Source organism: Schistocerca americana, chromosome 5 (genome assembly GCF_021461395.2).
Source record: "Schistocerca americana isolate TAMUIC-IGC-003095 chromosome 5, iqSchAmer2.1, whole genome shotgun sequence".
NCBI lineage: Eukaryota > Metazoa > Arthropoda > Insecta > Orthoptera > Acrididae > Schistocerca > Schistocerca americana.
This window is the reverse complement of record NC_060123.1, coordinates 667,282,089-667,309,070: the sequence shown is the minus strand read 5'-3', so window position 1 is coordinate 667,309,070 and position 26,982 is coordinate 667,282,089.

The window sequence follows — 26,982 nt, the reverse complement described above, 5'->3', positions numbered from 1 at the left end:
ACGCAAAATCAAATAGGGGTAATGCTATAGCAGGTCTAATAATATATAAGAGGACAGAAGTGCAGGTAATCTACTATGATTGGCATAGTGAATGCATTATCATAGCCAAGACAGACACAAAGCCAACATCACAGTAATACAATTTTATGAGGGCGTGCTGAAAAATAATGCCCCTGAATTTTTTTATGTGAAAACTCTTGAGGCTTTTTAAACGAAACAAACGTTATTAAAATTCTACGTTTTTAGTCTTTATGTCTATGTATTTTCAACATTGTCATCCGGCGACGAACACTTTTCTCTCAACGAAAGACCAGTTAATTGATACCGGCGCTGGAGAACGTTTAACTTTGTTGAAGGAGTCACAAACCTCACCTCTGCTTGTATCGCTCCATCACTATCAAACTGATGTGCTCGAAGATGCTCTTTAAGTTTTGGAAACAGCTGAAAATAGGATTTAGCTCAGTTGAGGGTCATTGCTCCGTTTGTGGACCAACTCTTCGAATTCGAAACTCGATTGCAGCGCTCTGTTTCTCACGCACCGAAAGAGTTACGTTGCACACCGCCATCCTGCAAATGTGTAATCACGAAGGACGAAGATGTAGAATGTTAATAACGTTCGTTTTATTTAAAATGCTTTATTCGGAACCATTAATTTGCAGCACGCCCTCGTATATCCTTACAGGCTTCACAAATAATGAAGAGATTTAAAGAATGTGTCATACGATAAAATAAATAGTAATATAGTTAAACGAAACGAAGATTTAATTCTGATTGGGATTAGAATTCCATAATAGGAAGGGAAGAGAAGGAAAAATAACAGAATAACATTGGCAATGGGTAAGGTATGAAAGGGAAAGCAGCATGGTAGAATTTCTCGAAAACCACAATTTAATATTTTGCCTAAGCAGTAATCCACATCTTCAGCAAGTTTAAAAAACCTCATTTTATTCCTCTAAAAGCGTTATAATGTCTTCTTTATTTGCTGAAACTGGTACTAGTCAGATGATCATCATCAGTCGAAGTTGTACTTTAATAGCGAATAATACAAGGTGAATTTCGTGGAGTCAAAAAGTACGAAATTCTAGCTGCTATATTGGTAAGGTACTTCATATTTTTTGACTCTAAGCGCCTTGCCTTGAAACCTTTGTTCCTAAAGTAAAACTTCGTAGATTGAAGATGATTGTGTGACTGAAACCAATTTCAACGAACAAAGCAGAAAATGTAGCAGCGTTTGTGGCTGTTATACTATGACATTTTAAGCAGAGTTTATTTTTTGTTACAAATAGTTTAAGGGTTATGAAATGAGGTTGCGTACGTTAGGACACATGGAGACATCGAGAGATTTTAGACAGATTAGGTAATAGTAAGAGAGATATTTATAAAAAGATTTTGAACTGGAAAATATTCCAGAGCCAAATATGGACTCTGAACACAATTCCTTGGTTATGAACTGCAGAGTAAAACTGAAGAAGTTTCAGAATGATAGGAAATGAAGGAAGAGGAACTTAAATAATTTCAAATGTTGTTGAGATCTTGAAATCATTAGGCAACCTGAAGTAGCAGCTACTAAACTAGTGGAAAGGAGATGAATAGACAGTAATAAAGGCAGCAGAGGAGCCAATAGGCAGATAGACAAGTCACAGTGGAAATTCTTGGATAAATTACGAAATATTGAATTTAACTGATGAAAGGAAGAAATACAAAAATGCAGCAAATAAAGCACACAAAAGTGTATGTGGCAGAATGAGAAAAAAACAATTCTTGAACTCAATAGTTGACTTTGATTCCCAATCTGAAGGACGCTCAAGTCTTACATTCACATTCACAAACGAAATTTTCACAATTATCAATACACATGCTCCTATAAATGAGGATAATAGGAAAAACAAAGACGAAGTGGAGGCCTTTTGGAATCATCGAGATGACATTATTCAGAAAATTCCAGATAAAAACACCGTCATTCTTCTTGGAGACTTTAATGCACAGATTAGTAAAGAAAGAAGATATAAGAAAATAGTTGGAGACTATCCTGCACACAAGAGAAGAAACAGAAATGGTGTGAGGGTAATACAACTTTGCCAAGCATGCAATTTAATTCTTAAATCCGCAGCTTTCAAGAAACTACCACGAAGACAAAAGACATGGATATCCCGAAATCCTAGCCTTGGGGGACTGAAACTTGATCATGTGACAATCAAGCAGATTTCTCGCAAAGAAAGCATGAATGTTAGGGTACTCAGGGCTGAAAACTTAGATTCAGACCACTACCTTTCTAAAATTAAGTTCAAAGTGATCCCAAACAGGAAACCCAGCATGAAACAAATTAAGGGTCGGAAGTACACCACGGAAAAGGTATTAAAATCAGATGAATTAAAAAAAAAACAACAGAAATCATTCAGACACAAAGCTGGGAGGATATCAAGGAACACATCATTACTACAGCCGAACGGATACCACCTAACATAAAAAGTAAAAAACATGCCTGGTGGTCGCTGGAATTTGATGCCCTCATTGAAACAAGAAAACGGGCATGGCAAAACTTGCAATCTTAGAAAACAGAAGAAAGCTGATTAAAATTCATTACAGTTACAAAACTCTCCTCCACATTGATGAAGAATTTACTAAAAACAACACAAGAAGCTTTTACAGAACTTTCAAACAAAGGTTATCAAGATTCAAAGCACCCACCCACCAGTTTCGAGATGTAAAGGGGACCATCGCTCACAATAACGCGGAAAAATTGCAAAATACTAGCAGGATACTTTGAGAAACCTCAGAAACATCATGGCATACCGAAAATCAAGGGCAAAGACATACGTAATCTCCTTCATTGATTTCAAATCGTTTCAAATGGCTCTGAGCACTATGGGACTTAACATCTGAGGTCATCAGTCCCCTAGAACTTAGAACTACTTAAAACTAACTAACCTAAGGACATCACACACATCCATGCCCGAGGCAGGATTCGAACATGCGACCGTAGCGGTCACGCGGTTCCAGTCTGAAGCGCCTAGAACCGCACGGCCACACCGGCCGGCTCATTGATTTCAAAAAAGCATATGATTCGACTGATTGAGAATCTCTATTATCAGTCCTGGAAGAAATGGGTTTCGATAAGAAAACAACTAATATTATAAAAGCGACCCTTACAAATACATTTTCGGAAGTTAAATTTATGGGTGAACTATCGGAACCCTTTGAAATAAAAACGGGAGTGCCACAGGGGGATGGGCTCTCACCGTTGCTGTTCAATTGTGCACTTAAGAAAGTAGTCAGAAAATAGAACACTAATATTAAGAGTGGTGTAAGACTGGGTTGCAAAAATCTGATATGGCCCTGTTTGCTGAAACAACGGAAGAAGCACGGGAGCAAATCCTTGAACTAAAGAAACAAGCAACTAAAATAGATCTTCACATCTCCTTTGAAAAAACTAAGATATTGAAAGACATCAAGCACTCATGTAAATACCTCAAAGTTCAAGAACAAAAGACTGAAATAGCAAACGAATTCAAATATCTCGGAGAATGGCATAGTTGGAATGCTGGGGAAAGCAAAGCAATGGAATCCAGAAAAAATAAACTTGAATTGGCCTTTCAACTTACAAAAAATACATACAACAAAAAATCCCTTTCATGGGGGGCCAAAATTAGACATTACAAGACAGTGATTAAGCCAGAAGCACTGTATGCAGCAGAAACACTTAACATGAATTTCAAAGGCCAAATGGAGAAACTTGAGCTAAAGGAAAGAAAATTTTTAAGAAAAATCATAGGACCAAAATTTCAAGACAATAAGATTATATACATCAAAAATGAAATTCTCTACAAGAAAATTGAAAAACTTTCAGATACTATGCGAAAAAGGAGGATAATTTTTTATGACCATCTTCTGAGAATGAATTCCAACAGATTAATCAAGCAAATCTTTGACTTTTTCCGTAACCGCAAAATGAAACCCAACTGGTGTAAAGAAACTGAGAAAGACCTAGTAGAACTAAAGATTTCAGAAAATTCACTTAGCGATCGAACAACTAAATGAATTACTAAAGATGAAAACATAAGGCTCCAAGAGAAATCTACACAAAAGTCTAAACCCTTCATCTTGGAAGAAGAGAGGAAAAGATGATCAGAAAGAATCAACAAACACTGGGCCCTAAGAAAAGAACAAAGTACAAACAAATGATTGATCCAGCGTACCCCAAAGAGGGTGAAACGAAAGAAGAAGAAGAATGAGAAAAACAGCAAAGCAAAGGTGGTTATAGAAGCGTGAAAGGGAACGATAGAGGAGGTCTATGGGAAAATTACAAAGACTTTTGGAAAAAAGAGAAGGAGATGTGTGAATATCAAGAGCTCAGGTTATGAGCCAGTAATATGCGAAGAAGGGGAAGCTCGAATATGGAAGGAATACATAAAAGCGCTATACAAAGAAAATTAACTTGAGGACAATGATATGGAAAAGAATGAGGAGGTAAATGAAGGTAAGTTGAGTGATACGATGCAGCGAGTAGAATTGTACAGTGGAGCCTTGCAATACCTCAGGCGAAGCAAGGCTCTTGGAGAAGATGACATCCCCTTAGAGTTACACAAACCTTTGTGAGGGGCAACCATGCTAAAGCTATTCCAACTTGTATACAAGGTATATGAAACAAGAGAAATACTCCTAGACTTGAGGTAGAATGTAATAATTCCAGTGTCAAAGGAATCAGATGCCGAAAGCTGTCATTCCTACCGAACCATCAGCTCAATAAATCGTGGTTATAATGCACTGGCGCAAATTATTTGCAGAAAAATGGAAAGACTGGCAGAAGCCAGACTCGGGGAAGTTCGGAGAAATGTCGGAATACATGGGACAATAATGACGCTGTGACTTACTTTAGCAGACGCTTAAAGAAAGACAAATCGATATTTATAGCATTTGTAGACTTAGAGGAAGTGTTGGGTGATGTTGAAGCTAATACACTCTTTCTAGTTCTGAAGGTAGCAGGGATAAAATACAGGAAGCGAATGGTTGCTGGTAATTATAAGAGTTTGAGGACATGAAAGGGAAGCAGTGGTCGAGAAGGGAGTGAGTCAGAGTTTCTGACTGTTCCGTATGTTGTTTAGTGTGTGAACTGAGCAAGCAAAAAACGAAATTAAAGACAGATTTTGGAATGGGAAAGGAGAAGAAATGAAAGGTTTGACATTTGCCAATCGCACTGAAATTGTGTCAGAGACAGCGAACGACTTGGAAAATTTGTTAAAGCAGTGGGCTATGTTCGAAAAAGATATTATTATTTGAATAGCAACCGGGATAAAACGCAAGAAATGGAATGTTGTCAAATTAAATCGTACAGTGCTGAGGAAATTCAATTAGGAAATGAAATACTAGATGCAGCAGATACGTTTTGCTATTTGGGCAGCAATGTAACTTACGATGGACGAACTAGAGAAGATATAAAATGCAAACTGGCAATATCAAGACAATCATTCGAAAAAAGGAAATTTCTTAACACTGAATATAATTTAAAATGTCGGCAAGAGTTTTCTGAAGTGTGATGTGCATGGACGTAAAGCGTGGATGATTAGCAGTTCAGACAAGAAGTGAATAGAAGGTTTTGAAACACAGTACTTCAGAAGAATGCTGCAAATTAGGTCTGTCGATCAGACAGGTAATGTGGAGGATGGATATTAATGGAACATCTTGACACATAAGGGAGATATACTGAAATATCAAGAAACTCTCCTTTTATTAATGGGGAGTAAATAGTTTAGAAGGAACTGTGGCCTCTAAGCCTATAAGTTGTAACTGAAATTGCTCTGTGATTTTAAGTTAAACGGCAGTGTCAATATTATAATACGACATTCGTTCTAATATAAAGGATTGATTATAGTGGCACCATACTTCAAATATTAAGGTAGTTAAAAATGTGCGATCTGAGGTATTTATGGAATATTCAGAATGCATAGGCTCAACAGAAGTCTGACTCCGTCCTTAAGTCCTGGTCAGAACGATCTTCCCTCTATCTACTGTTTTTACGCCGCCAAAACATCATTTTAAATACGGTGTCAGGAAAATAAAACTACCACGGGAAATATTAATAAGGCTGACGCAAAGTTACCCCTGTCAACGAGCAGGAGAACTGCCCACCACAGAAAATACTGGAAACCGTGATTTCGATACCTCAGTCGATTGCTCTCACGTGAGATGTTCGGGGAGGAGATCACAGTCGGCAGCAATCCCTTGACCACCTCGGTAGTCTGATCTCTCTCCCTGCGCTTTCTGTCTGTGATGTAAATTAAGAGTCAGGTGTACTCGCATAATCCCACTGCCTGGGTGCAGTAGAGTATTGTAAACGTTATTGCAGCTATCCCTCGGGTAGCCTGATAAATGGAGCACTGTGCTGCATCGACGTCAACGCTGACCATTTCCAGCGCCTTCTTTGATGTTCTTTAACAAGGGACAATCCTACGTCAATCTTATCGTAAATATTCTTTGGGCTAGTTTTATTTTTCTCAACCTGAATAACAAGTGAAGCGTGTTGACGTGTTACAGAGGTTTGTTCGAGGATGTTATGTCTACATGGAATTACCGCTCCCTTTCAAGTCTTGGACAGCTTGTCCAGACAAATAAAATTATTTCAAACTACCTACACTCTCATGCTTCGGAATGTAAATTAAAAAGGGCTTTGTATACCGTCGCATTTTAGATTTCTGTACCTCAATAGGTAAAAACGGAACCCTTATAGGATCGCTTTGCTAGCCAAGAAGTCAAATATAAATAAAACCTATCGAAAGACGCCAAGCAATTTTGTTAAATATTAAATTCACAAAGCGCAGGCCGTAAATCCTTGCATCCCATCCTAGGCAAGTAAATACAGGGTGGGGCAAACAGAAGTGATCCGGACGAACGGATACTCTTTTAAAATCATTTGTGGCAGCATTAACGGAAGAGGAAAAGACCTGCAGTTACTTCCACCAGGTTGAAGCAGCTACCCGCACAGCCGGTCGAGCCTTGGAGCACATTTACACAATCTTCACGCTTGACAGAGTTCTGAAATAGGCCAGTCTGATCGCAGCCCAAGTCACGTGATCTGTCAGTTAGCGAGTACTTCGTGGGGAACCCTCAAGTCAGCAAAACATTTTGAATGAGATTGCGGCAATTCCAGCAGGCCGGCTTCGATCTGCCATCGGCAACTTGCTGACCAGGGCCCAAAAGTGCCAAGAGATGAATGGTGACTACTTTCAAGATCTGCTGTAGTCAGGTTAGTACTGTATTTCCTTTCCTCTGCTGTGTTTCTTTGTACCCTGGGACTCTGTTCTCCAGGCGACTTTTATTTTCCCCACCCTGTATAATTTTAGTTAGCAGTCGTAAAGATAAGATTGCGGTGGTCAATTCTGCCACTGAAGTAAATTTCCGAGAAACTTGTATCACTGAGGTAAAAAAAGTAACAGCGCCATCTATTGGTTCTTTCGTTTATTAAGAAACTAGCAGCGCCATCCATTAGTTCACTGGCGTATTAAGCAATGATGATCGTGTCACTAAGGTAAATATTCTAACTACAAAACCGTGCAGACTCCTAAAAAATTTAATTACGATATCTTTGTTTTGATTAAGCAAAGCTTATGTTGCCCCAAATTACGCTCAACTTACCCATGAAAACCCCATGAAAATTCGTCTAGTTGTTTTGGACATTAGCGTATTAAAACAGACAGACACAATAGTTTTAATAAAACTTTAATTCAAGATATCTTTTTTATCATGACCCGATTTTGATGAAATAAATCCTGTACGTTTGCCCACTGAATACTCAGATTACCTGTTGTAAGTAGGCTGTTTAGGTTTTTGTGTTGGTAACGCCACGTTGTGGTCTGTACGAAAATCGCTGACTGCGCTGTGTGCAGTCTGTGGCTGGTTGGATTCATTGTTGGATGTGAACAGCGCGTAGCGTTGGGCAATTGGAGGTGAGCCACCAGCTGTGGTGGATGCGGGGAGAGAGAGTTTTGAGAGGTTAATATGAGCGAACGATCTGGACGCGTGTCCGTCAGTAAAAGAAAATTTGTTTAATTGGATGTCACAAATATATATATACAGGGTGGTCCATTGATCGTGACCGGGCCAAATATCTCACGAAATAAGCGTCAAACGAAAAAACTACAAAAAACGAAACTTGTCTAGCTTGAAGGGGGAAATCAGATGGCGCTATGGTTGGCCCGCTAGATGGCACTGTCATAGGTCAAACGGATATCAACTCCATTTTTTTTTTAATAGGAACCACCATTTCTTATACATTTTCGTGTAGTACGTAAAGAAATATGAATGTTTTAGTTGGACCACTTTTTTCGCTTTGTGGTAGATCGCGCTGTAATAGTCACAAACATATGGCTCACAATTTTAGACGAACAGTTGGTAACAGGTGGGTTTTTTAACTTAAAATACAAAACGTAGGTACGTTTGAACATTTTATTTCGGTTGTTCCAATGTGATACATGTACCATTGTGAACTTATCATTTCTGAGAACGCCTGCTGTTGCAGCGTGATTACCTGTAAATACCACTTTAATGCAATAAATGCTCAAAATGATGTCCGTCAACCTCAATGCATTTGGCAATACGTGTAACGACATTCTTCTCAATAGCGAGTGGTTCGCCTTCCGTAATGTTCGCACATGCATTGACAATGTGCTGACGCATGTTGTCAGGCGTTGTCGGTGGATCACGATAGCAAATATCCTTCAACGTTCTCCGCAGAAAGAAATCCGGGGACGTCAGATCCGGTGAACGTGCGCGCCATGCTATGGTGCTTCGACGACCAATCCACTTGTCATGAAATATGCTATTCAGTACCGCTTCAACCGCACACGAGCTATGTGCCGGGCAGCCTTCATGTTGGAAGTACATCGCCATTCTGTCATGCAGTGAAACATCTTGTAGTAACATCGGTAGAACATTACGTAGGAAATCAGCATACATTGCACCATTTAGATTGCCATGGATAAAATGGGGGCCAATTATCCTTCCTCTCATAATGCCACACCATACATTAAGCCGCCAAGGTCGCTGATATTCCACTTGTCGCAGCCATCGTGGATTTTCCGTTGCCCAATAGTGCAGATTATGTCGGTTTACGTTACCGCTGTTGGTGAACGACGCTTCGTCGCTGAATAGAAAGCGTGCAAAAAATCTCTCATAGTCCCGTAATTCCTCTTGTGCCCAGTGGCAGAACTGTACACGACGTTCAAAATCGTCGCCATGAAATTCCTGGTGCATAGAAAAAATTTACGGGTCCAATCGATGTTGATGTAGCATTCTCAACACCGACGTTTTTGAGATTCCCGATTCTCGCGCAGTTTGTCTGCTACTGACGTGCGGATTAGCCGCGACAACAGCTAAAACACCTACTTGGGCATCATCATTTGTTGTAGGTCGTGGTTGACGTTTCACATATGGCTGAGCACTTCCTGTTTCCTTAAGTAACGTAACTATCCGGCGAACGGTCCGGACACTTGGATGATGTCGTCCAGGATGCCGAGCAGCATACACAGCACACGCCCGTTGACCATTTTGATCACAATAGCCAGACATCAACACGGTATCGACCTTTTCCGCAATTGGTAAACGGTCCATTTCAACACGGGTAATGTATCACGAGGCAAATACCGGCCGCACTGGCGGAATGTTATGTGATACCACGTACTTATACGTTTGTGACTATTACAGAGCCATCTATCACAAAGCGAAAAAAGTGGTCCAATTAAAACATTCCTATTTCTTTACGTACTACACGAATATGTAATAAAAAATTGGGGTTCCTATTTAAAAGAAAACGCAGTTGATACCCGTTGACCTACGGCAGCGCCATCTAGCGGGCCAAACATAGCGCCATCTGGTTTCCCCCTTCAAGCTAGACGAGTTTCGTTCTTTGTAGTTTTTTCGTTTGTCGCCTATTTCGTGAGATATTTGGCCTGCTATCAATGGATCGCCCTATATATATATATTATAATGACTTTTGAACACTATTAAGGTAAATAAATTGTTTGTTCTCTATCAAAATCTTTCATTTGCTGACTCTGCCTATCAGTACTCAGAGCCTTCAGTAGTTAGAAACTTCTATTTAGCTGGCAGTATTGGCGCTCGCTGTATTGCAGTTGTTTGAGCAACAAAGATTTTTGTGAGGTAAGTGATTCATGAAAGGTATAGGTTATTGCTAGTCAGGGCCGGGCCATTCTTTTGTAGGGATTATTGAAGGTCAGATTCCATTGCGCTAAAAATATTGTGTGTCAGTTTAGTGATGATCAGAATAAGTAAAGAGAAAATTGAATACGTTCTGTTTTGCTCAGTTCTTTGAAAATCAAATAACGTAAGAGTTTTTCAAGCATTGTCATTCTTTATATACAAAGGGGAAGTTTCACTGCGATAACACCATGAAAATGTGTCGAGTAATTTTGGAGATATGTGTGTTCAAATAGAGAAATATACACATACTGTGGTTGTAGGTAAAACTTTAAATCCCAATACCTTTTTTCTGTAATCCAATTTCAATTAAATAAAGCATGTACGTTGCCCTAAGCCAGATTCCTGTGGAAACCCCAAGAAAGTGAGGTTAGTTCAGGAGCTTAGCATGTTCAAACAGACGAACACGACAATTTTACAGTTTTATTTTTAATGCAGAAATGTATCTACTTAGGTTTTTATCGACTGTAGATTTAAAATTTTGGCATGTCTGTTATAACTAGAGCCCGGATTTTAATGACCTAAAAATAGCGAAATATGCAAGCATTTATGACTTAATATTTACCCTTAAAAATAAATATTACTTTATATAAATTTCTTTAAAACATTCTTGTTGGTACTTTTATATACCACGTAATACAAACTGTGAATATAGCTCTTACTTTTAGCAGATTTTGAAACTAACTAGAATTTACTTTTGAATGTCTGCATGTGTCCGGAAAAAACATGTTTTTACTGCAGCATACCGTTTGTTTAAAATATCCCAAAGTAGTTAACAGATCCTGTCAAGCCGGCCGGAGTGGCCGAGCAGTTCTAGGTGCTACAGTCTGGAACCGCGCGACCGCTACGGTCGCAGGTTCGAATCCTGCCTCGGGCATGGATGTGTGTGATGTCCATAGGTTAGTTAGGTTTAAGTAGTTCTAAGTTCTAGGGGACTGATGACCTCAGAAGTTAAGTCCCGTAGTGCTCAGAGCCATTTGAAACATTTCGTAGATCCTGTCAAACTTCAGTTTCTACAGAGTTGCATTGGATAACAAGGCGTATCTTCAAGTTATCCATTTTCAAAGATATACGATAGTAGCTGAGGACATAATAGTTTTAAATAAAGTTTTAGTTCAAGATATCTTTTTTTTTTTTTCTCATGGCCCAAGTTTGATGAAATAAAGCCTGTAGTTTGTCCCACTGTTTGCTCAGGTTACTTGTGACAGTATCACGGAAATGTGTCTAGAAAAGCTCCTCTCAGCATCGTAGGGCATCATAGGAGAGCATATGAAGGCGACGAGGTCACTGCAGACCAGCTTTGGTTCACAGTCTTCAAATATTGTGGCATTCTCAGAAAGACTGCCACTAATCTTGTACACCGTAGAGTGTCCAGGATTCCGCTCCAGAACACTTTGCAATTTGTTGTTCGCTTTGTGAGCCATATGACCACGAGCTCGACCCGATTCACGCCGCACAGGTTGCACAATGTCCAGGGCAGCAACAGATGAGTACCACCAGCTTGCAGGCGAGAGATGGTTTCTGATACCACTGAAAAATTCTGCCGAGTTTCCAGACAGGCCATCTGTAAATGCATCTTTCTGAGTTTTATAGCATTTGATTCATCTTGATCAACATCACAGACTGTCTTTATTTTGGTGTAATAGACGCTGTAATACTCAGAGCATTATGCCAACAACCCCTTATGTAAAAACAGACTGAAGGGGGAGGGACGGTGCAGATGCTTGTTCCTTGAATTTCTGCACCCGTAGCGGAGATTTCACATAGATTTTCTCTCCACAGTACATTAATTTGTCCGCATGAGGGTAATATGACCATACTTCTTCTGCAACTCTAACAAATGCACGTGCAAGGCCAGCGACATTCAACGTAGCGGGGTAGAGAATCGCAAACACTTTGGCTGTTTTAGCCATGTATGAAGCACTATGTGTTACCAGTAGTAAAATGTTGTCTCTGTTCGCCACCTCCAACCACAGTAACTTCATAGATTGTTGTGCTGTATAATTCTCCGTAAAATGGCTGAAGCGTAGATTCTTCAACTTCTCCAATGGGATGCTGCAATACACCATCATTTCATACATGTTCTTGAAGAATGACTGCACATCTCATTTTCAGCACTTCTCTTCACACAGCTGCCGTGTATTTTTTTAAGTAGGTTTGAAAAAATTATTGTTTATTGTTGATCCACTTGCTGACCATTATTCCACGTAATTGACATTCCGTCCAATGCATTTGGTGAGCCTTGGCACCGTAATATTAGTATCTGTTTCTATAGCTTAAATAAACTTACATTCGATAATCTAACCATGCAGGTTCATAAAACCCATCTGTGTACAAATTTCTTAGATCGTCGCTGATATTTCAAAGAATACTTTACGCTCCACGGCGCGGAATACGAATTGTTCATAAATTGTATCGATAGAGATATTTTGTGTTTCTCATTTTTTGACAGCTGAAGAACTGTAATCCTCTTCTGTTGACACAGTCGTGATATTTTTTAAAGACGGCGGACGCGTATATGGCGTGGTCCGCAATCACTAATTAGTTGTTATAAAAATCACTATTGTTCAGTGCTATGTAAGAATTTATGTGTGCATCTAAGATGAAACATCGAAGATTTTAAAGGACTCTATTTAAGGAAACAGCCAGAAAGATAGAAGACTGAAATTGTACGGAACCTATTGTTAGCAATACTGACTAAGGTAATTAAATAAGTTATTGTGCTCTCAAATGCATTAGTGCCTGCATATTATTTAAAGTTTTTCTGTGCTATCCATTTCCTATTAATAGCAACAGAAATCACGGTGTTTTCATAGTTTTCATACAGCTACCAGGGACCGACCGCATGTCGGCAAACGTCGTAGTCAAGGCAGAAGGCGCATTGCTATTTACCTTGTTTGTGATTTAAATCCAACTTCTTTCAACGCCACTATGACGACTGTCCTTTCGTCTTAGGCGTGTAATGAGCCTCCCACGTTTCATTCCCAGGCACAATACAGCTCAAAAAATCCCTACTTTCCAATTCAAGTCGGTCAAGAAACTCCTGGGCGCTAATAGTACGATTTCTCGTGTGCTGCTCTGTCATCTATTTGGGGACTCATCTTGTGCACAGTTTCTGGTACAGCAGCGTTTCCGTGAGTGTCTCGTATAAGAGAGCTGTGGAGAGTTGTGGAAACATCGCAGAAATTGCATCCACCATCAGTCGGCTGTCTTCACGAACAGTTTCCTCAATTTCTAGCGCCAACTCATCGGTCAAAATTGAAGGTCTTCCACCTCTCTGTTCGTCAAGAAAATTTGTTCTGTCTCCACTAAACGCCCTACAACGCGGAAATACACAAGTACTGTTCACAACAGTTTCGCTGTAACCCGTTTTGATTCGCGGAAAAATTCAGGCAGATGTTATTGATTCCACGAACAGGAAGCAGATAACAGCATGTGACTCGCACTTGGTGGGACTTCTTACCGACATCTTTCGCGCAACTAGACAGTACAACGTGGGTTAAAGTGCTACCGCTGTCCCTGCGATGCTCGCTCCGTTCAGGGGATTCCCCCACCCCCACCCCTACCACTTAGTGTTGCCAACCCTCAAAAAAATACGAGAAACGACTACCGTTTGGTCATTGGACATTTACTTTCTGAACATGCGTCGTAGTTTACAAAATAATATTTCCCCATGAGCAAAGAATAACATCTCTCCAAAATCAAGAACAAAACTTTGTAACTTCATGTGCTGCAGCAGTTTACTTTCAGCACGTTCAAACACACTGTGTTTCTTTTCTGACCAGGTAGTATGCCCATGTGTACGAAGTTTATTACGTCGAAAGCCACCTGTCTTGGGTTCGGGAGCGTTTTGTCGACACCGTGCAACCACGTCATGTCAGCGGACCGACTAGTGTGTTACGCTGCTTGTCTACTGTTGAAAGGGTACAGTACTGCCCGACATTGAAAATAGGTACAACATACTTCATTATTTTTGTCAGAACAACACATTTTTTTGTAAAATAACTCAATTTCAATTAATACAGCGAAGCCGGATACCAGCGTGGGAAAGAATGACAATTTATTTATTTAATTGATCACATGTGCACTCCCTCAAAATAAATCCCTACATCCAGTTTGGTGAGATCTGTGAAATGAATGAATGTATGGTTGTCTGCTAACCGCAGATAGTGAATGTGAATATATGATCATCTTTGAGACGATCCTTTGGCCACCTTTGGTGGGACCAAAGAAATGAAATTTACCTGAGCTTTCAGCGCCTGAAATGTGGCTGACCAATACGGTAGCAAGGTGCTCCCCCACTTCGGCAGAGGTGCGAGAGAACCTGAAGAACGGCCATGTTTCAGCACTCTGCCGTTGGATCTTGTGCTGTTAAGACCCATCTTAGTTGTGCTCCGTAAAGACAAAAGAGTGGAGACATGGAATGCATGTGGAATATGTAAGAGTAGTTTGAAATAATAATTTCTCTATTTCAGGAACTTTTGTGGGGAGAATTAAATGTCAGGCAGGTAATATTAATGGGATCGTAGTAATCTTCGGAAGTGACCAACGGTCACAATGAAACCACGTGTAGCAATAAGTTGAAATACTTCCGTGTGCTTAAGCTAAGCTGAATTACTAGCGTGTGTACTATAAGTTGAAATATTTAAGAAATAGCGTGTGCAGGACTTGAAATTAGAGGCGAGTACTTCCACGTGGTGAGTACTGTGTGAGTCTCAATCTGTGTATGAGACAAAGGGTAAAGAGAAGTACTCGTCCATGGTATCAGTTGAGGACTCGTGTGTGTGATGAATATGTTCTTAATATTACTTTGCGAGATATGTTTCCGTGTGACGCTTGATTCAAACTATAACACTCTGAGAGAGAAACAAGGTGAGTCAGCCGTCTATCCAGCAACGCCACTTGGCTTGCATTGCACAGGAAGACGTACATATATCTCCAGAGTTCATAGTGGGAAAGTAGAATTACGAAGTGGGGCAGTGTCGTGTGAAACTGGGATAAATATTAATTGAAGTGGGAAAGCTGAAAGTGATAATGTGACTATTACCTGTGTAGTATTTCATGTTGTAGTGTGGTATATGTCATGTAATTTAAGTATGTGTGGTGAAAGGTGGCTACACTGAGCCACAGCGCCAGAGATTGCGCCAAAGAGTATTATTCAGCCGCCTCCACTGGCAGTGCTTGTTGAGAACTCGTAGTAGTCACTGCTTGCTGAGATGTCGTAGTGAAGAGTGCTTGTCGAGATGTGGCAGTAGGGAGTTCTTGTTGAGATGTGGTAGTAGCGAGTCGGTGTGGAGATATATTGTAATGATTAGAGTGATTTTCGTCAATATATGAAGGTAAAAGAAAAAAAATTTTTCCTTTTCTTTTTATTATCTCCATGTCTTAAATAATGCGTCATTACAGGTTCAGTCAACAAAGCATCTGGCTTGTGTTCTTGTATTAGAGTGTAATTCTGCTTTCCTTATGCAATTATAGTATTTCTATTTTTTAATTACTTCAATATAAATGATATTTAAAATTTCTTGCCTTATTGAAGAAGAACCGTGCCAGATGTGTACGTTGAGTCATACTTCCACACACAGAACAGTTATACTTGTGCTTTGGTTTCGTAGGTTTTATAGCTGCTGGGGACTTAATTAATTAATTGTGTTAACGGAAATTTTCTTTCATTCTTTGTTGTTGTTCTATGCAGTCAGATTGCGTACTAAGACTAGTCAGGGCCAACCGTTTACGAGACTACATAATCGGACATACAGCGACTAAAAAATTAAAAATATAAAATTATTTGCATCATATATAATTAAGCCCCCATGCACGTGGCGACCCTGCCAGGATCGTCCCTTGGAATTTTTCTGATTGTAAAAATAGTAGACAGTAGTATTGTTGTAGTAATATCTAGTTTAGTAATTGTAGTCTATTTTGCATGTGTAGATTTGGTAATTGACATTCTTCTAATGGTATTTTTCAAAATTTAATTTTTATTGTCTTGTCTATGGGTTTGACAATTTAGGGCAATTATTTCAATTGTTCGATTAATCGTGTTTGAGGGAAACATTTCATGTAAATGGTATTGTTGGAGATAAAAAGTCATTGTGTGAAATTTTCGTACAGTGACGAATTTTTTATGTTTTGTAAATGATTACGCGGTCAATGAAACAGGCAAAAATGACGAATAGTCAGAATAACGAAATTGTTAACATGGCGAACTCGCCAACAGAGGAAAACAGTGTCATGAATAATGTAGTGAAAAACAATTTAATAAGTAGGGAAAATAGTCCGGAAACAGTTCAAAATTTTTCACAATCGAAAAATTCTCAGATTGCGTGGTTAACGACAGAAGAAATAGAGCAGTTGATGGGTGCAATATTAAATTTGGGATCACAGTTACGATCTGAAATTAAAACAGAAATGAAAGCAATGACAACACGGTTATGCTCACAAATAGGATCAATTAAAACAGAGATGGAAACAATGACAACACGGTTAGACTCACGAATAGGGACGTGTTTCAAAAACATGAAAGATGAATCAAAGAAAGAAAGTAGAGAAGAAGTACAACCGATTTTGAATGCTCACAATAATAGATTAATTTCAATAGAAATTAGACAAGAGGAACAGGACAGAGAACAGGAAGAAAGAGATCGCGTGATAGTACAAAAATTTTCAGAATTAAATTTACAACGTGCACACGATAAGGAAGAAATAATTGAAAGAATCGAGGAATCCGTACCAAATGACAGAATAAATAACTTAACGCAACAGTGTGAACAGTTATCTACTAAATGTGACAACACCGAAACCCGAGTCGCGACATTTACAGAAGACGTAAATAAACAGAATGAACAATTAAGTGACTCATCGGAAAGAGTTGAGGAGATCTCAGATAAATTGACAAGTGTTAGTTTAGCAGAAGGGTTTGAAGAAAATAATTTGTTTCATTTACGGGATGCAACAAGAGAGCGCCAGGCGCGCGAACTTGACAATAATCGACATTGGGACTGGGACAGACGCGGTAGGTCTTTGTCGCCACGAGGAGAAAACTTTGACTATAAACACTTTTTGACTGTTCGGAAAATTAAGATCTTCCGCAATTCTAAGAATGACATACATGCATGTGCATGGTTAGATCAATTTATGTACGCACTCCCGCCAAATCTGCCACTAAGTCACAAACTGTAAATTATGTGCGGCTATTAAAGTCCTCAGGGGATTCGCTACTCTAAGTGAATATGTGCCGTAGCGTGCATAGGGCCCCGAGCTGTAGTGGTGCTATTTCTCTTTTAGTTTTCTGCACCGCTGCCTACTCTTTTACTATTCTTTGCATCTATCAAAACAACTCTTCGACTATCAATCTATCTAGAGAGTAAGTAAACAATAACCGGATATGACTATTTTACCTAAATGTGATTTCGGAAATTACCGTTTGGACTTACTGTATCTTCATCAGCATTCATTCCTAGTTTAAACGAAATTTTACCTGTTTATCTTCGTGACAATATTACTTCTTATGTTGACGATATTCTTATTGCTAAACGTTCTTGGAGTGAGCACAACAAAATTTTGGATTCATTATTACGTATTTTTGCAAGAGTTGGCATTACAGAGAACTTGGAAAAATTTGAATTTGGTCGTTCTCAGGTGAAATTTCTCGGTCACATTATTTCTACAGAAGGTATTCTTCCTGATCCAGAGAAACTAGACGCTATTCGTAATTATGCTGTACCTACCACAAAACGTGATGTTCGTAGTTTCCTTGGTGTCTGTAATTTTTTTATTTGCTGTGTTAGATTGGACGATTTGGCCACACCTCGTTTCTGCGATCTTTCTGGGAAGTTCTCTTTAAATGAAAATCGGTCGACAACTCTGTTTGGTTAGTTTGTGTTCCTGATGAGTGGGTCAATAAATTAATTTGGTACACACATTTCAGTTATGCACACTTTGGTCCCAGAAAATGCTTTCGTAAATTACGGGAAAATTGCTACTTCAGTAATATGGAAAAACGTATTCGATCTGTTCTGGCCAAATGCAAATTATGTCAAAAGGCTAAGCCGCCAACAATTTCTCATAGAGCACCGTTGTTTCCTATCATTCCAGCGAAATTAAAGGAGATGGCTGCAGTCGATTTGTTCGGTCCAGTGGTTCGTTCTACTAATGGTTTTGCGTACATTTTCGTAGCAGTGGAGTTGACATCAAAATATGTGTGTTTTACACCGTTACGCAAAGCAACAGCTCGTTCAGTATCTAATGCTTTCATCAAACATTTTCTTAAAGAAGTTGGTCATGTTGATAGGGTTATATCAGATAATGGATCACAGTTTCGTTCTAAAATTTGGCTTCGTACTCTACGGCGTCGTAAAATTAAACCAATTTTCATTTCACTTTTTCACCCTCAATCTAACGCTTCAGAGAGATGGATGAAGGAAATCAATAAATTGTGTCGTCTTTATTGTCATCAGAATCACAGAACGTGGGATCAGTATCTTCATATTTTTCAAAATATTCTGAATGAACTTCCTAATGACTCAACTTCTTTACCGCCTATGCTGATATTAAAAAACAAAGCACCGACAAATCGCATATCTGAAATCGTTCCTTTTCTGCCTACATGGAAACTGCGGCATTCTGAAGTTGTCAACCTGGCTCTACAAAATATTGCATCTGCGGCTGCTAGAAGAGAGAAATCAGCTAAGCGTCCTGGTCGTTTAAAAATCTTGTCAGTTGGTCAAAAGGTGTTAATTAAGTCTCATCGTTTGTCTCACAAAGGAAAAGGCTTGTGTCGCAAATTTTTTCTGCTTTATAACGGTCCATATAGAATTCGCAAAATTATACATGATAACACTGTTGAAGTAGAAACTCTTAAATCACGACGCTCTAAGGGAATACATCATATATCAAACGTTAAAATTTTTGTGGAATGACATACTTTCGAGAAACCAACAGTTTACCTAAACATGCAGAGAATACAAGGATACCGCGCTGTGTTTTGGCGGCGGCACACACTCAAAGCACCAGGCAAGTCTGCACGCCGCACAAGGCAGTCGTTGACCGCAAACAATTGCTTCCTACGTCACGCGCCTACAGCTGATCGAGCGCTCAGTGCGAATGCACTGACAGCCGTAAACAAATACACAGTCTAATTTCTCCGATTAAATTCAGTATAAAGCTATAGTGACTTGATGAATTATGTTATTAACATTCAGTATTTTTCAGGATACGGTTCTATAAAATATTTAAGAACTTAAGGTAAATTCTGTGTGTCTCCGACGTTAAGACGACTTGCTATCGAGAAAATTTCAGAAAGAATGTAATTTCCAAGAAGAAACTAATAAACTAAAAAGGTAACTATTAATTGAGTTCATTTTTCAGATAACATATATCCACTTAGGTACGTACTTTAGACGTAATTTGCTGCTCGCAATTACGTGATTCATACTTTGTGCTAAATTTCATGTTCTATGAATTTACTTGTGAAGCGACGTGCTTACATACATTTGCTGATTTTTGTCAATGTTTTATTAATGAACAGGGTTGTTACTTGTGTACATTATGCATCGCTTGGCTGCACTGCTTTTTCACTGATGTCATTTTTTTTTTATGTGCCTGTTGTGCTTATTTATTTAAATTATAATTGTCATCTGATTAATTGTGCTGATGTGGTTAGGTATGTAAGTTATACTTTGTGATTTATCTGTTTGGGCCTTCATGTTAACTTATTAAGATTACATATGAACATTTATTTGCTTATGCTGATATGATGCTAATGACCTGTTTATTATGTTAGATAACATATTTGCTGCCTTGCTTATGGATTGCATATTTACACATTTCTGTTTTGTTGTCGTAACTACTCTTTAATTTGGTATATAGAAATGCTGATATACTGTGTATGAACATAGAGTTTAGGTCACATTATTGTATTAATTATAGATTGTTCGCTTGGCGTTGTAAGAATTGTGCTGCATCCACTTGTTGACATTCTGTTCTCTACTGGTATATTTACTCGCTATTGCATGTTTTGCTTACGCTCAGTGCCTGATATTTTTAAGATAAGAAAATGAACTGCTATAATTCTACGAACGATGTTGGTACAAGAAACTTCATAGAAGTCACATGAGCTGGAGGTTTTATGGAAGCTGTATAAATTTATGCTAACAGGAAGGAAGCTAACGACATGACATACCAAAACTAGGTTTAGACCATTGACAGTTATTACACTGCATTTTTCGTGAGCAATTGAAATAGTAAGTGACACTTGACACAAGAAATACTCCACATGTTTGCTTCTGTTTGCCATAATTCTTGAAGTGGTGTACACACTGAGAAATATTATGATCATTCACACTCCGTAATCGTACTTAATTACTGAGAGTTATTCGAACTAAGTCTGTTAGAGGTCATGTATGCATTTCTTTTGTTTATAATTCATAATGAGTAGAAGATTTGGGTCAGATGGATTACACAGAGATTGTGTGTTGACAGTGTGTCTTCGGATTGTATGGGATGATGAGGTTTGCATTAGGATTTTATCTGTACTTGTTCGAGGAGACTGACTAGAGGAAAGAGTTGTTATGGAAGTGAAATGATATTGGTAATAAGGTTTATATGTGTCGACGTATTGAAGAGGTATTATTGAGGTATTGAGATTATATGAAGTTGATGATTATTGGAGTTTTTGTGGCCAAGAGGTAAGGTAAATGATAGTGATGATAAGATTTATATGTATTGACGTAAGAGGTATTATTGAAGTATTGAGATTATGTGATGCTGATGATTATTGGAGTTTTGGTGGATAAGAGGTAAAGTAAGTGAGGTGCATATTTTTTTTGTTGGTCTATATGGACCAAGGAGGATGAAGATAGCAGACTAGAACACTCAAGTAGAAGGAAGATAGTCTATACACACACCTTGTTAAATCACTAAGCAGTATATACTTTTTTTTGGAGAGAGGAAGTAATTCCATATCTTGGCTCACTGACAGTTGTTCAGCAACCGTACATTTTGATCTGGCTTGGCAAACATTGGTCTTGACATGATGACTATGACGTTGACTTAACTATTATTGACTGTTATATATTGCTGCCACTACTACTTGATACACATGATGAACATCAAATTTTGACAGAATTGCATTTGCACAGTTAACACTATTCAGTTACACAGTAGTACTTAATGTGGATGAAAGATAAGTGAGTGTGTTTTGTGTGTTTTCCTTTCCTAATCCTACACACCTATCTCCTAAATATTATTTTATTTGTTTGTAGTGGCTTGCACTGACACCCGTAAATATTATAGGTTTACTGATATTTGAGTATTTGTAATAGTTAATATGACAATTATCTGATATCATTTGTGTGTTTATTAGAATTTGTATGTTTAGTGTAAGAGCATTGAGAATAATTTTGTAAAAGCATTTGTATGTGCATTCAAACTATTGTTCATGCCTGAACTGTCTGATTAGTGATGGTGAATATTATGAACTGTTACCTGCACTTGTTCAACATTGATGTGTGACGCTTAGAAATGTTTGATTTCTGCTGATGAACTGTGTGATTAGTGATAGTGAATATTATGGACTGTTACCTGCACTTTTTCAACATAATAGGTGCCACTTAGAAATGATTAATTTCTGCTGATGAACTGTGTGGTTAGGATAGTGAATATTATGGACTGTTACTTGTACTTTTCTATATGATTAGTGCCACTAGGACATGTTTAATTTCTGCTTATAAACTCTGAGGAACAGTGTGATTAGTGATAGTGAATATTATGGACTGCTGTCTGGACCTGCTCATCATTGCTAGGTGCAACTGATGGACTGCTTCTACTGAAATGAAGTCACTTGTTGGTGTCTGCACTTGTTCAACATTGCTGGGTGCCACTATTGGAACTGCTTATACTGAAAACGTCACTTGTTGGTGTCTGCACCTACTCAACATTACTGGGTGCCACTAATGGAACTGCTTCTACTGAAATGATGTCACTTGTTGGTGTCTGCACCTGTTCAACAATGCTGGGTGCCACTAATGGAACTGCTTCTGCTGAATGATGTCACTTGTTGGTGTCTGCACCTGTTGACCATTGCTGGGTGCTACTGCTGGAACTATCAACTACTTGTTTTTTTTTAATCATTGAATGCATTTTATGTGAACATTTGTATAAACTGATTTTTTGTGTATGGTGTAAACTATTATGTAAAGCCACATGTATGAAAGAATTTGTATTGCCTACTGTATTTTATATATTAGGTTATTGAAAGGTCAGTGCAAAGCCAAAATTTTATCTAATTATGTGATATTTACGTATTAATATTATCTTTTATTTTTGTCTGTATTTTTGTGGACGAATTTGGTGGTATTTTCACCACCAATGCTGGCAAAAATACCATCAAATTCTGGCCCGTGGAGGAGGGGCATATGAAAGGTGGCTACACTAAGCCACAGCGCCAGAGATTGCGCCAAAGAGTATTATGCAGCCGCCTCCACTGGCAGTGCTTGTTGAGAACTCTTAGTAGTCAGTGCTTGCTGAGATGTCGTAGTGAAGAGTGCTTGTCGAGATGTGGCAGTAGGGAGTTCTTGTTGAGATGTGGTAGTAGCGAGTCGGTATGGAGATATATTGTAATGATTAGAGTGATTTTCGTCAATATATGAAGGTAAAAGAAAAAAAATTTTTCCTTTTCTTTTTATTATCTCAATGTCTTAAATAATGCGTCATTACAGGTTCAGTCAACAAAGCATCTGGCTTGTGTTCTTGTATTAGAGTGTAATTCTGCTTTCCTTACGCAATTATAGTATTTCTATTTTTTAATTACTTCAGTATAAATGATATTTAAAATTTCTTGCCTTATTGAAGAAGAACCGTGCCAGATGTGTACGTTGAGTCATACTTCCACACACAGAACAGTTATACTTGTGCTTTGGTTTCGTAGGTTTTATAGCTGCTGGGGACTTAATTAATTAATTGTGTTAACGGAAATTTTCTTTCATTCTTTGTTGTTGTTCTATGCAGTCAGATTGCGTACTAAGACTTGTCAGGGCCAACCGTTTACGAGACTACATAATCGGACATACAGCGACTAAAAAATTAAAAATATAAAATTATTTGCATTATATATAATTAAGCCCCCATGCAGTGGTTTGCATGGGAGAGTAGCAAGGTAGTTTCACAGGTAGTGGGTTATGCGTGTTCCTTTTGTACTGCTCGGTCTGGAGGAAAGTTTCGTGATGATGATTGTGAGAGTCGAACTGTGAGAAATAATAAAGAGATCCACCATCCTATCCAGAAAGTGCACTGTAGCGTTAAATAATTACGAGACCATAAGATAGAGATTCACCAATGTAAAGCCATGCCCACTGGGCGGAATTTCTCATATGTTATTGTTGTAGGTTATAGAATTTGTGTGATTAGGTTATAGAATTTATCAGAATAAATAAGATAGTGAAAAGAAGAAGATTGGTGGCCTATTCCTTCGAATTGTATGTTGTCATGATGTCCCGAATTTATAATGTGTGCGCCATTCATATTCAGTGCGGTGGCCACGTGTTGATAAAAGCCGTTAAATAAAAGACATAAAGAAAATGTGGTATTGCCAGTGCGTAGTGAACAGTCTGAGTTCTGTAAATTGCTGATAGTCAGATGAGCGTTTCCGTTGCGTATTATTCATACAGGAGGATAATTTGTAACTTAATTGTGTGTACGAGAGTTCATGTTACTCGATAAATAAGAATGAATCCACTCGCTTGGCAGACCACTCATCTTGCAGGCCTGACTGCTTGATGCCACAGTATGAGCAAGGCATGTGGGTGCCTCTCACTGTAATCCTGATAAATAAAGCTCCATAATAATTGTTGTGTTTATTTGTGACAATATCACGTAAAACATTGTCATCTGAGGAATATTTTCCTGCATTTATTCTCGTGCCCTTAGAAATATGACAAATGTGTGTATTTTTGGGAAAAGTTGGCCGAAAGGTGATATAGTGGGGTAGGAGTGAACCGAAATATGACCTATTACTAAAAAAGATGTGAATATTACATTATACATACAATAAAAACATTTTTCCACACTGCAATATCTAGATTCGTGCTTAAATTGGCCGCGCGGGGTAGCCGAGCTTTCTGAGGCGACTTGCCATTGTCCGGGCGGCTCCCCCCGTCTCAGGTTCGAGTCCTCCCTGGGGCATGGTTGTGTGTGTTGTCCATAGCATAAGTTAGTTTAAGTTAGATTAAGTAGTGTGTAGGCTTAGGGATCGATGACCTCAGCAGTTTGGTCCCATACGACCTTACCACAAATTTCCAATTTCCGTGCATAAATTGTAAAATTCGCCCAGAAGTTAAGGAAATAAATATGACATGTTTCACGGCGTGAAGTCAAGCGCCGGCGGCACGCCAGTCGGGAACGACAAAGCAGAGAAGGCTGCGAGAAAAAATGGTTCAAATGGCTCTGAGCACTATGGGACTTAACATCTGTGGTCATCAGTCCCCTAGAACTTAGAACTACTTAAACCTAACTAACCTAAGGACATCACACACATCCATGCCCGACGCAGGATTCGAACCTGCGACCGTAGCGGTCACGCGGTTCCGGACTGAAGCGCCTAGAACCGCTCAGCTACATCGGCCGGTTGTTTATACTGAAGAAGATTGGTTATTTCGTATTTCGCTCGTGAAACATTTGTGTAATTGTCAAAATTAAGTATTGTGATTTAATTAATAATTAATTAATACGACTGGTTTGATTGTTTGTCTAGCGACCCGAGTATGCAGTCATAGACACTACAATATGTGATTAAAATCCAGGCCCTGCTTATAACTTTCGACTGAGTCACTTCCGAAGCACGCTTCCCTTTCTGATGCATTTACCATTCTAAGTTGTCCCTGAACGTTGGTATCATAACGGAAAAGCACTGTGCTGTAGCAGACTTGAATATGCTATTATTATTCTCGAGAGTATTGTGTGGTGGGGTCCGGCAGGAAGCGAGTGATTCGCCGGGTTCTGGACAAGTTGAAGCTGAGGCGACGCGCCGTGTTGCACAGTGTGTGTGTGTGAGTGTGTGTGTGTTTTTGCCGGCTGAGACTTCGGCGCCCGGAAACAAAGCGGCCATTGTGTCCGGTAATTACTCGGCCGCCAGGCGCCGCGCCGGGAACGGCCAGACCGTTTCCCACGCGACGAGCCTCGCGCATGCGCAAACTCAGGTTTCCTCCCCCCTGTGCCGCGGCAAACGATGCCACTACAACACGACAACCGAGGTCCTGGCCGAGTAACACAAGTACAACCCAAACACACTGTTGAGCGCGCTGGTCATACGTAGAGTCGGTGCGAATCGATTTACAAAAATGGTTCAAATGGATCTGAGCACTATGCGACTTAACTTCTGAGGTCATCAGTCGCCTAGAACTTAGAACTAATTAAACCTAACTAACCTAAGGACATCACACACATCCATGCCCGAGGCAGGATTCGAACCTGCTGTAGCTAGCTCCAGACTGTAGCGCCTAGGACCTCACGGTCACTCCGGCCGCCAATCGATTTACGAATGACATCAGTGTGCCGAAGCGGGACACGAACCTATGAAAGATTCCACTGCAGAGCGAAAATTCGTTCTGCAGATTTACAAATAACTTACAGTTTCTGAACTGTGTTTTATTATATTTTGGTTACTCATTATACTGGAGCAAATCCAAACCTCAAGCGTTTCCAGAAAGTGTACTCTACTTAGGTCTGGGTTAAGAACTTAAGCTCCATTAGTGTTTTATCTTCTAACAATAAACTCTTTTTTACGCATTTAACATGAGTCAGGATGGGAATGAAAAATACATGTATTTTTTATTTCTCTCTTTCTCGAGTGTGACAAAACATTTTTGTCTCTAAAGTTCATACTTAAATTTCGTCTTGTTTTTAGACCTCCATTCTACTAAACGTACTCAAAACTGCTTGTATCATTACTGGTAAAGTGAATGAAAAGTATTTTTTCTTACTGATTTTAGTGCACGAAACTCACTGATTCTGTCAAGGCGCGACGCAGAGAGTCAGTGAGTAAAAGTTTACGTCTACATAATTTCTGGTGTTGCCACAACAAAATGCGCATATTGTGTTATTATTTACGAAATTATAAATGCATTTACGGAACATCACTTTCAAACAATAACAAGCAAATTTCTGTTCACTTTAAAATGCTTTTTTTTTTTTTTTTTTTTTACTCTATGATTTTATTATTTTGATCTCTATAGATGTAATGGAAGTACATTCTCAAATAACTTACAGTTTTTATGTATATGCATCGAAATACTTTCGTTTGCCGTTTAATATTAGAAATTACAGCAAACACTTGTAATGTAAATAGAAACGTCTAAAGGTATAATATTTACATCAATCTTTCGTAATTTATACAATCATGAGATCCAGTTTCTTAACAAAGCTGTCTTTTCTTCAAAAATGTGTAATTTCTATGTCTTTAATTCAGTTTGTACGTTTGACAAACCCCAGGAAACCTATTAGCACACCACAACGTTTATCTCTTTTAGTTTCACAATAATACACTGAAGAACGAAAAATACTGGTACAGTTGCGTAATATCGTGTAGGGCCCCCGCGAGCACGCAGAAGTGCCGCAACACGGCGTGGCACGCACTGGACTAATGTCTGAAGTAGTGCTGGAGGGAATTCTCCATGAATCCATAGCAGTACGATGAGGTGGAGACCTCTTCTGTAGAGCACGTTGCAAGGCATCACAGACATCCTCAATACTGTTCATGTCTGGGGAGTTTGGTTGCCG